The 8,262-nt window shown below is 35.2% G+C and overlaps 1 long non-coding RNA gene across 1 annotated transcript in view; it reads left to right on the top strand.

The window, feature by feature from the left end:
• The first annotated feature begins 4,669 nt into the window (after nucleotides 1-4,669).
• Nucleotides 4,670-8,262, top strand: part of LOC139773708 (uncharacterized) — a 29,806-nt gene continuing 26,213 nt past the window's right edge. Inside the window, exons 1-2 of the long non-coding RNA XR_011718407.1 lie at nucleotides 4,670-4,688; nucleotides 5,033-5,184. This is a non-coding gene — a long non-coding RNA (uncharacterized lncRNA). The remainder of the gene's footprint in view (nucleotides 4,689-5,032; nucleotides 5,185-8,262) is intronic.

Raw genomic sequence — 8,262 nt, 5'->3', positions numbered from 1 at the left:
AACGGCCTGACACGCTTTGGGCAGTTAGAAAAATTATCATTGGATAGCATTGTGAATGTAAACAAAACATTTAATTACACATATACATTATTATATACATTATTATTTATTAATGCAAGTTGAGCTCATGTGGTAACGAGAGTTGCACAAAATCTTTGCTTTAAAGCAAGCACACCTGTTCGTCCGACACTGATTCTTGGCTATTTTACAATTACATTTTTTTATACCCCTGACCACCACTTGCTGACTGCTTTGCAGCAGCTTCTCTCAAGGTGAGAAATATGTCATGTGATTTGGTAATTCGCCATTTTTCTTTGATATAATAAAGCATTTTATCTCTACCTCCGTGGCCAGTTTGGAGATGTGAACTTCCATCAGTTTCTCATAATAATCCTCAAGTGCCTCCATATAAATTACTGGTTCGCTTGCGTTTTGTCTTTTTACAATTACTCGCGTTTCAGACCCAATTTTCGCAAGTTCATACGTCTTACCATAGTGATAATGAGAGATAGTCTGTTTTGAATTGGAATTTTCAAGCTCTTCTAACATTTTAATCACACGAAGCATGTGTTCACTTGTTATAAAAAGGCAGAATAGACAAAAGAAGAAGACAATGGTTAATATAGATAATGCGCAAACAACAAAAATAAATAAATAGATAAATAATAAATTAATAAGTAAATTAAATAAAATTGATTTAGTATGCTTACATATTCGTATATCGTCAATGGTGAAATGAAATAATAATTGGTAGTCATGCAGAAATCGCAAAAGACCATAATGTAAGTTTTGCACGTCAAATTATAAGGTGAGTAGTCAGTAGATAAAATTCAATAAATAATTAAGAATGAGAAGCAAGCTTCTTCTGCCATTTGAATTCAAATTGAACTGATCTAAAGAGTCAATATTAATTAAAAACAATGGCATGTAAGTCATAACAAATATTAAAAGTATAATTATATAGCCGTTATGACCTTGTCATATATTATATTTGAATTCTCCGAATCTTTTTAAATGTTTTGTTTACATTCGCAATGCTATCCAATAATAATTTTTCTAACTGCCCAAAGCGTGTCAGGCCGTTAGGCTAACAGCTGGTTTTTAGCTTAAGAGGCTGAATTTACTATAGGCTATTACACTAATCCACGGTTGATTATTCTATTGGCCGGCGTTTAGCTAAGTTCCTAGGATTTTAGCTAACGGGCTGATTTTTCTAAAAGCCTACGACATATACAGTGTGTATATTTTAAATTATATTGTATTTCTATATAAAAATATTATTTTTCTTATTATTAAAACAATTTTATTTTTTGAAATTTTACGGAAAACATAGAATGTTGAAATAATAAAATAACGATTATATAATAATTTTGCAAACCAAAGCTTCAGGGAAGAAATCCTCTACTGTAGAAATATCGCGGCGGCATCGAAAAGGTGAATATTATGAAATCTCTCTCTCTCTCTCTCTCTCTCCCTCTCTCTCAAGTTTCCCTCTGACTCAAGAAAAAAAGCTTTTCAAAGAAATCCCTGCGCCATCGCTCGTCTTGCCCGACAATAGCGCTGGTCAATGGTCGCTATTTCTATCTCCGCAGTTCACGCAGCTTTTGTTCAGAGGTAAAATGAGTGATAATAACTGCGCCTGGTCGAGACGGGTAAAAATGCTTTCACTTCACAAACCGGGCTTTTCATATATAAAATTACGGATTTCCCTCAAAGCCCTTTAACTCGACTGTCTGTCTCCTTACCAGCGTTCCCGTGATATTTTTTTCCTTTATCTCTGCTCCGTTCATTTAAATAAGTTCACGAAGAGACGCATTGTGTCGGAATATAGAGATCGAGGCATTTTCCACGATATATCTTCTCAATACCTCAAATATACACAACACTGTGACATTATGATAGATCGTTAATATTCATATCCCATCACGGTATGCGTGTCAGCTAATTGCGTTCTTTCCAACTTCATTAACGCGTCCCACACTTTCTTCGTATTTACATCCTTTCCCGCTGTCGGGGCAGGGAAATCGCGTAAACGCCCGTAGAAACGAACGTTGAGTTTTGTGATATAATGTGAGATAGCGATTATAGCGGATCGTACTCTCGATTCTCATCGGCAACAACTAAGTACGGCGCCGCAACAGCTTCGGTGATAACACCTGCGCTCGATCTCGCGTCGATCTCGCCAAGTTCATTAACACGTCCCGCGTAACAGAGCCAGTCATCTCGCAACAGCGCATGTAGGCCGACAGACACAGTTGGGCGTTGTCTAGATCCCGCGATATCTCTCATCTACCCATCTCGCGAGAGTGGAAAGCGTTTAACGAACCCGTTTAAGTGCAAAAACTGCGAAAATAACTGTGGTAGCTTATGCCCGTCGAAAGGTTCCCTTTTTTGCGGATAACAGTCACTCTCTCCAGTATCCACGCTCATTTCTCGAAACGCCGTAATCGTAAATCGTCGTACTTCAAGGCCATTGTAATTGAAAACTCTTACAATGAGAAGAGCTTCCTGGAAGGATCCGCGACGTACGGACTTCGAGACCGTCGTCGAGCGTTGTTAATTTAATAGCCAGGGAGAGCCAAAGTGACTCGCCGACGGGGGGGATTTTCCTGGTTCTCTTTGCGCCACGCTCGGTAAAATTTATATTCCAGGAAATTTCCGAAAGTTGTGAAACGCGCAAAAGTTGAACAAAAAAAAGACTAAAGTCCAGACAAAGACTAGAAAATGAGAAAAAGAAATGGCTAATTGTTCCGACACAAGTTCCAACATAACATAAGTTAGTCAAAATTAAATCTAAGGAATGTAAGGAAATTTAAAATAAACGTAAGTTCTGAAATAGAATGTTAATTTATGTATAATTATATGTTGATTTATGTTTTAATTATATATTCTTTGATTAATTTACTGATATTTCCTCAAAAGATATTGAGAGTAACAAGTCTCAACAATTTTCGATTAATAAATAATTAGAAAACAGTACTTTCCACAAACTAAATGTCAGAAGAAGCAACAAATAACAAAACAATATTCATCATTAATAAATTTCAAGTAGATTTAGCAGTAAAGGGATACTTTTCAGATTTTTCACAAAGAAAAAATCGATTTGCAACAAACAAAAAAATTTGTAGTTAAAAGAATACCTGATTTTTGAGGAATCGTGTCAAGTTCGCAAAACGCAGCCAAGTAAAAAATCGTCTTTTATCTATTCTTTGTGAGGAAATAACAAATGGAGAAAACGACCGAGTTGCGGAAATAATTTACTTTCATAATAATTCTCGCGGGTACGTGATCACGGGAAGTATTTCTTAACCGGAAGAAACGAATCGCGCCGATATGACTGGGCCGCGAGAAGGGAAAAGGTGGTCGCGCTTTCTACGACGCGGATTTGCGTGGGGAATTACAAACTCCTTGCGGACAGCGTTGCTTTCGGTACTGCCGTGCCGTGTCGTGCCGCGCCGGTAGTTCGGCGGATTGAATTTTCGTATCGAATAAAATTTGTATCGCCAAAGTCATTTCTCTTCAAAAATATATACACTGCGGCTTAGTATTATGCATACGCGATGCGCCTGTGTAAACGCTGTCATAAAATTTGAATATTTATCTTTTTCATGACAGAATGTCTCAATCGAAAACTATATCGTATCAATAAAAGTATTAGAAATTTTTTTAAAAAATACAAATACTTATAAATAATTTCAAAAAATGTTTTTAAGAAATTACATTTGCTTGCGTTATTGCGTAGAACAATAAACGTAGAGATAAAGCATCGATCATATAAAATCGCGCAGTGGGCAACTCGTGGATTTTCCGACCAGACTCGATAATAACGCGATTACAATTGCTTCAAGCCGCAGTCCGCGTTTTTCGTGCGGCGCGGCGGCGCGTTGTGCCGTGAAAAACGTCGGGAATAAATTAGCATGTAAAACTCGCAATTTCTCTTACCAGCGCTCTCCCATTCAACCGCGTAATATTCATCGTCAGACTCCGCGGCTAACCACACACGCTCAGCCCTTCATCCTAAGCATAATCCCACTCCATTGTTCGTGAAACTGCGTACCGCCGCATCATACCCGATTATTCGAAGTCGATTTTCGTCTATCGAGCGGACGCGTCTCGTGACCATAATCGATTCAAGCAGTCCCCGGGTCCGGCGGGCACGGCGCTCCCCGGATTCTCCATCATGTTGGGCGCTTTGTTACCGGATTAGAAAATCGGAAGAGAAGGCAATACGTTTTATGTTAATCGGAAACGACGTTGAGAAACGGTGAGATGAGAGGAGAAAACGGGGGGAAAGAGAAAAGGAGAGAGTGAGAAACAGATCGAGAGATACAGAGAGAGAAAATGGAAATGGGAGATAGAAGATGCAACAGGGGGGGGGGGAGAGAGTAGTCAAGAGGGAGAGAGAGAATCGTTGCTATGCGGGCTGGAATATCGAGTGGTTCTAACGTAATTGCGACGGCTAAAGGTCCCGGGAGATAGGATGTATGCCCGCACGGGATAGACGCGATGTGTTTGACGTGAACGTAATTAACACTCGGAGAAACCTTATCGACGGACTTTCGCAGCGCTGTGTTTAGAGGCAATAATGCCCACAATTGGAAATGCTTGCAATTGTAAAATGTTATTCCAAAAGAGGAATTTGTTTTTTTTTTTTATGAAATTGAACATTTTTAAAAACTGGCACTAAAGTAAGAATTTATATAGATAATATATATTTATAAATAAATATCTAGTATCTATATATCAAAAAGTTTCTATTTACTTTCTTTCAAGATTATTTAAAGAAAGTTTCATATCGCTCTGAGTATGTATAAAATATGCGCTAAATAAGAGAATAATGTTGATTTATTGTGATTGCAACACACCTATGTCTTGCAAATTAATATATGCATATAAATTTATGACGAGAGCTATTAAAATGTATCATCCTTTTTCGTGATTGTTTTCCCAGAATATCAGGGAAATCTATCGACGTGTCCAAGTAGAAGGATAATAATTATTCTGGAAAGTTTAGTCTTATCTATTGTCTTAGGGTCCTCCATCGCTCTTCGGCGAAACTTTGGCGGCCATTATCCCGGCAGAATGTAAATCCGATACAAACTACAGTGCAGTTTCCACCCGCTTAATCCGAATCTGAGAAGTCCTTCGAGCTGTAGAGTGAGATCCGCGACGATGGAAACGGTAGTAAGTTAAGAAGTTTGACAAGCACAGGCAGCTTCTTGTCAAAGTTTCCAAGAAAATTAAAAATTAAAAGAAAAGCAAAAATATCTAAGTGGGTGACAAAAGTATAGAAAAATAGCAAATGAATCTTTCAAATTCATATAAAAATCAACCCTTTCTATTATCCTTCTCATCACTCAGTCAGTTAATTACATACATCTTTACCGTCACAATTTAATCGTTTTTTAAGTGTACAATAATGTTCTTAAATTATTTAAACAAAATTATTTGACACTGATTAAGAGTATTAAACAAACATTGAAGAGTTCATAATACTCATGAGATTTTTATGAACGATCGAATAATATTCACGCTCATCCGAGAAGCACTTTCTCATTATCACGTTAATCACGTAAAGAGATACGAAGATATTTTCTCTCTTCATCGATACAAAGATATATGTCTCATCGTTAAACTTTGCACTTTTCAGATTACTTTCACCGATATGATGCGTAGCGATATGTTAAAACTATGTTAAACTACAAAACAAAAATATATTTGTCGTAGCCCAAAATAATTAATATCTAGAAAAACAATTGTTGCTTTCGCATAAAATAATTATAACTGATTAAGGATGTATGGGTGACATCTCAAAGCATTACCAAAAATCTAAAAATTTCATAGATTGTTCTATTATTACGTCTAAGTATCTGTGTAAATTTTCAGCACAATTCTCTTACTGGTTTAAAAGTTATTGTAATTAAGGATGTATTGGAGGTATTTCAAATATATTCAGAAAGTGCTGTAAATTGTTTCTAAATTAAATTAAAAATACTCTGTAAAATTTTAAAGTTATTTAAGAGTTATTTAAGTTTAAAGTTGATAATTAATTAACATTATCCTTTATAGAGAATCGACACTTTGCTGTAAATATAAATAAACCATTAAGATATTTCTTAAACTTTTTTTATATGTAAAACATACATCATTGATATTGTATTTTAAGTTACAAAATATTTTGCCACAAAAAAATTTTTTTAATTGTTTAAACAATACTAATTATTTAAATAACAAAAAATCATACTCAAACTGTTAACGGTAATCCCTTCTAACGTATAAAAAATTTTGAGTTGTTTGACATACATGCAAAGTCTTCTTTTATTGAAAGTTTAACTTTTAGCAAGGACTGTACGACCTATACATCCTTAAGTCTGCAAGTACCAAATAAAATAAAAAATAACTTACTCGCCCCATATTTGTTTCGCCATTATCCAATGTTACTCCTAGACCTTCTCCTCTTTTCAGATTCATTCATTACACTGACAAAAACACAGTTAATTACAATTGCGCGTACTAATTGCCAAAATAAAATAATTACACGGTACTTTTCACGGCATTTCCAACGTTAATCGCACGCAATGCATGCTTTATTGTTCGTCTGCCCATTGGGACAGACGTACAATACAAAAAATATATGAAGCTTGATTATTCACTCAACATCCGAGAATCTCGCAAATTAGAATAACGAAAATCATGAGCAAATTACATTTATATCAGTGAAAAATATAAAATACGATGCGAAATATTTTCCCTCGACTTTAAGTATTAAAAAACCCATTCTTGTCTGTATAAATATCTCAATAAAACTGTAATTTATAAAGTCTCCCTATCATTATGTAAATGAATAAGTCGTGCGAAATAATTGCTTTGATAAATACCCAATAAATTTACAGTTGTTAATCGTGAAAGTTAATTAATTGCGCGGGTCCATCGCTAATTGTTAGGAAAAATAGTTGCGTTTTGATGAGAACACACAGCTTCGCCGCTACATGCCAAGTCGTGCGAATGACGATACGGCGCGCAACGGCCTTGCATATACGCGGTAGCGCGCGTCAACAAAAACAAACACCAAGGCCATACACCTGCTATTATAGTATTGTTATCAGAAAATATTTAACGTACTACGAAATAAAAATACTGAATATTCCGTTCCTTGTATTTCAAATTAATCTCGATAAACGATCTGCTACAACACATTTTGCGCTTTGTTTCCCATGTGGACCCATTAACGTCGTTAAAAATAATGATTAACTCCAGCCGATTGAGCATTTTGGAATGAAAATATTGTTACTTAAATTTTAATTATCGAGAAAATTTGTTTCAATATGGTTAATACATATACATATAAATGTATATTACTATTAACAAAGTTTAGCCGTTACAAGCAAATTTTATTTCTTTCTGAGATAATAACATTTAAATGTGATTGATATGTTAATTACCTTACTTTTAAAAAATTATTAAATCTATTAGTCAAAGAAAATAAAGTTTATCTTTATTTTGCTAAAAAAAAATTTAAGGCTTTAAAAATCTATTGGACTTTAAAAGTTTTCGCGTAAGTGATTGTTCTTTTCTTAAGGTTCTAAAAAATGTAACAAAGATCAAAATTATTAATATACATTCATGTATGTACATACCAGTTTCTCTCGAGAATCAAATATTGAATTGCAAGTTCAAGCTGTGTCTTAAGACGAATTTTATCAGAATTTATAACTTGATAATTAAAAATTATTTATTAAACTATCATGTCTCAAGATTGATTTCCAATTTCTTCAGCCAAGTTCTTCAGCAGAAACGCTATAAGTACGAGCTTTAATCGTCCGTATAGTTATTTTACAAAATGTTTTCGCACGAGCGATCGCTCAATCGTTCATTACATAATTAGACGAACATCAGTCAATAAAACCGAGCAGAACGAACTAATTTTCATTTAACGCAAAATACCCGTGCGTTTCTGCCGAGACTACGATTGCACATGGCCGGAGGCTAATGGGAGATTACGCGAGGTAGTTCGATTAATGGAAAGCACCCTTCGTCCTGCATTCTACACGCTTAATTCTCGGAACACCGATGAATGTTTCAGTGATCCCTGAATTAATTTTTCTTTAATGTCGTAAAACGTAAAACGACACTAAAATCGCGGATTAGACGACGACGATAAAACGAACAGTATATAGCATCCAAATTTGAGATTCATTTAAATTTGTATAAAGCGCCGCGTTTCGAGTGAGCAACTTTTCCCAAGAGACATCGAGAAAGAGA

This window comes from Temnothorax nylanderi, unplaced genomic scaffold (assembly GCF_030848795.1).
Source record: "Temnothorax nylanderi isolate EJ_2023f unplaced genomic scaffold, tnyl_v1.0 TNYL_tig0067_pilon, whole genome shotgun sequence".
In the NCBI taxonomy this organism is placed as follows: domain Eukaryota; kingdom Metazoa; phylum Arthropoda; class Insecta; order Hymenoptera; family Formicidae; genus Temnothorax; species Temnothorax nylanderi.
The sequence above is the reverse complement of the archived record's forward strand: the minus strand, read 5'-3'. Positions and strand labels throughout refer to the sequence as shown.